This window comes from Arachis duranensis, unplaced genomic scaffold (assembly GCF_000817695.3).
Source record: "Arachis duranensis cultivar V14167 unplaced genomic scaffold, aradu.V14167.gnm2.J7QH unplaced_Scaffold_48780, whole genome shotgun sequence".
In the NCBI taxonomy this organism is placed as follows: domain Eukaryota; kingdom Viridiplantae; phylum Streptophyta; class Magnoliopsida; order Fabales; family Fabaceae; genus Arachis; species Arachis duranensis.
This window is the reverse complement of record NW_026264938.1, coordinates 31,462-35,327: the sequence shown is the minus strand read 5'-3', so window position 1 is coordinate 35,327 and position 3,866 is coordinate 31,462. Positions and strand designations below refer to the sequence as shown.

The following is a 3,866-nucleotide window of genomic DNA, read 5'->3' as shown; positions in this document are numbered from 1 at the left end:
GAAGATGCCTCTTTAGTACTGTTGGATGATTCCTTCATTCCATTCAGACTCTGAGAGATCATATTGACTTGCTGAGTCAATATTTTATTCTGAGCCAATATGGCATTCAGAGTATCAATTTCAAGAACTCCCTTCCTCATAGGCATCCCATTATTCACAGGATTCCTTTCAGAATTGTACATGAACTGGTTATTTGCAACCATGTCAATGAGTTCTTGAGCTTCTACAGGTGTTTTCTTTAGGTAAATGGATCCGCCTGTAGAATGGTCCAGTGACATCTTTGATAACTCAGACAGACCATCATAGAATATATCCAGGATGGTCCATTCTGAAAGCATGTCAGATGGACACCTTTTGGTCAGTTGCTTATATCTCTCCCAAGCTTCATAGAGGGATTCACCTTCTTTCTGTCTGAAGGTTTAAACATCCACTCTAAGCTTACTAAGCTTTTGAGGAGGAAAGAACTTGGCTAAGAAAGCCGTGACCAGCTTATTCCAAGAGTTCAAGCTATCTTTAGGTTGAGAGTCCAACCATATTCTAGCTCTGTCTCTTACAGCAAACGGGAAAAGCATGAGCCTGTAGACCTCGGGATCAACCCCATTGGTCTTAACAGTATCACATATCTGCAAGAATTCAGTTAAGAACTAAAAAGGATCTTCAAATGGAAGTCCATGAAACTTGCAGTTCTGTTGCATCAGATAAACTAGTTGAGGTTTAAGCTCAAAATTGTTTGCTCCAATGGCAGGGATTGAGATGCTTCTTCCATGTAAATTGGAATTTGGTGCAGTAAAGTCACCAAGCACCTTCCTTGCATTGTTATTATTTTTGGCCATGTTCTCTTTTTTTTCAAAAATTTCTGTCAGATTTTCTCCAGAGAGTTGTGCTTTGGCTTCCCTTACTTCCTCTTTAGAGTCCTTTCAGGTTCAGGATCAGCTTCAACAAGAATGTTCTTATCCTTGTTCCTGCTCATATGAAAAAGAAGAAAATAGAAAAGAAAATATGGAATCCTCTATGTCACAGTATAGAGATTCCTTTATGTGAGTAGAAGAAGATATGAATAGAAGATGGAGAATCCAAACACAAGGGTGAGGAGTAGGTTCGAATTCTTAGATGAAGATGAGTGTTGGTAAATAAATAAATAATTAGAAGGAGGTGAGAGAGAAGAATTTTCGAAAATTAAATAAATTAAAATAAAAATATTTTTGTTTTTAATTTGAAATTAAAATAAAATTCGAAAATTAGAAAAGAAATAAAATTAAAATTAAAAATTAAAATAATTAGTTAATAATAAAAAAATTTTGAAAAAGAGGGAGGGATTTTCGAAAATTAGAGAGAGAGAATTAGTTAGGTAGTTTTGAAAAAGATAAGAATCAAACAAAAAGTAAAGTGGTTAATTGAAAAAGATTTGAAAATCAAATTTGAAAAGATAAGAAGTTAGAAAATATTTTGAAATTAAATTTTGAAAAAGATGTGATTGAAATTTATTTTGAAAAAGATTTGAAAAAGAATTTTAAAAAGATTTGATTTTGAAAATTAATGTTGATTACTTGACTAACAAGAAACAAAAAGATTTGATTTTAACATTTAAAGATTGAACCTTTCTTATTAGGCAAGTAACAAACTTAATATTTTTGAATCAATCACATTAATTGTTAGTAAAGATTTGAAATTATGAAACAAGATAAGAAAAAGATTTTTGAAAATCAATGTAGAATTTTCGAAAATTATGAAAGAAAAATGAAAAAGATTTTATTTTTGAAAAAGATTTTGAAAAACATAAGATTTTCAAATTGAAAATTTGATTTGACTCATAAGAAACAATTAAATTTTAAAAAGTTTTGAAAAAGTCAACTCAAATTTTCGAAAATCATGAGAAAAAAAAAGGGAAAGATATTTTTTTGATTTTTGAATTTTTAATGATGAAAGAGAAAATAACTAAATGACTCAAATCATGAAAATTATGAATCAAAACACATGATGCATGCAAGAACACTATGAATGTCAAGATGAACACCAAGAACACTTTGAAGATCATGATGAACATCAAGAACTTACAAGAAAAGAAAAACATGCAAGACACCGAACTTAGAGATTTTTCATGTTTAGACACTATGAATGCAAAAATGCATATGAAAAACAACAAAAGGCACAAAACAAGAAAATATGAAGATCAAACAAGAAGACTTGTCAAGAACAACTTGAAGATCATGAAGAACACATGCATGAGTTTTCAAAGAATGCATAAATTTTAAAAACATGCAATTGACACCAAACTTAAAATTTGACTCAAGACTCAAACAAGAAACATCAAATTTTTTTGGTTTTTATGATTTTATAAAATTTTTTTGGTATTTTTCGAAAATTAATTTGAAAAAAGAAAAATCAGGATTCCAAAATTTTTAATAGAAATTCCAGGAATCTTGCACTGTTAGTCTAAAGCTCCGGTCCAGGAATCAGACATGGCTCACTAGCCAGCCAAGCTTTCAGTGAAAGCTCCGGTCCAAAACACTAGACATGGCCAATGGCCAGCCAAGCTTCAGCAGATACAAATCAGGCATACAACAGCTAATGCTTCATCCAACTTCATATGCTGATAAGTGGAAGCCTCGGTCCAAATGAATTAGACATGGCTTTAGAGCCAGCCAGGCTTCAACGTGCTTCATGAAACTCTAGAATTCATTCTTAAAAATTCTGAAGAAAAATATATTTTTGAAAATATTTATTTTTATTTTTTTTGAAATTAATAATAATAAAAACAAAAAGCTTAAAATTAAAATAAATGTACCCAATCTGAGCAACAAGATGAACCGTCAGTTGTCCAAACTCGAACAATCCCCGGCAACGGTGCCAAAAACTTGGTGCGCAGAAATCGTGATGGTTCCATTTTCCTTGGTAATGGCACTAAAAACTTTATACGCACGTTCATAATCTTAATTCTTAGTCACAACATCACACAACTAATCAGCAAGTTGATGAGCGGATAATTTATACGCTTTTTGGCACTATTTTTGGTATGTTTTTAGTACATTTTAGTTAGTTTTTAGTATATTTTTAGTAGTTTTTAGTTAAAATTCACTTTTCTGGACTTTACTATGAGTTTGTGTGTTTTTCTGTGATTTCAGGTATTTTCTGACTGAAATTGAGGGTCCTGAGCAAAAATTTGATTCAGAGGCTGAAAAGGACTGCAGATGCTGTTGGATTCTGACCTACCTGCACTCGAAGTGGATTTTCTAGAGCTACAGAAGCCCAATTGGCGCGCTCTCAACGGCGTTGGAAAGTAGACATCTTGGGCTTTCCAGCAATGTATAATAGTCTATACTTTGCCCGAGATTTGATGGCCCAAACCGGCGTTGCAAATCAGCTTACGCTGGAACTGGCATAAAACTTGGAGTTAAACGCCCAAACTGGCATAAAAGCTGGCGTTTAACTCCAGGAAAAGTCTCTACACGAAAATGCTTCATTGCTCAGCCCAAGTACACACTAAGTGGACCCAGAAGTGGATTTTTACGTCATTTACTCATTTCTGTATACCCTAGGTTACTAGTTCATTATTAATAGGATCTTTTGACATTGTATCTGTACCTCATGACACTTGACACGTTTCTTTGGGTACCTTCCACGGCATGAGTCTCTAAACCCCACGGTTGGGGGTGAGGATCTCTGCTGTGTCTTGATGGATTAATGCAATTACTACTACTTGCATACAGCTTGCCATGGAAGGAGCCTTGCGTGCTTGAAGAAGAAGACAGTAGGAAAGCAGAGATTTAGAAGATGGAGCATCTCCAAAACCTCAACCTGTTCCCCATTACTGCAGAACAAGTACTTATTTCATGTTCTTTTACTTTTCACAATCAACCTTGATAATT

The 3,866-nt window shown here is 33.5% G+C and overlaps 1 non-coding gene across 1 annotated transcript; it reads left to right on the top strand.

Annotated features, from left to right (window-relative positions):
• The first annotated feature begins 336 nt into the window (after positions 1-336).
• Positions 337-440, top strand: LOC127744508 (small nucleolar RNA R71). Its single transcript, XR_008005471.1, has one exon. It is a non-coding gene; the product is annotated as a small nucleolar RNA R71 (small nucleolar RNA).
• The last annotated feature ends 3,426 nt before the right edge of the window (positions 441-3,866 follow it).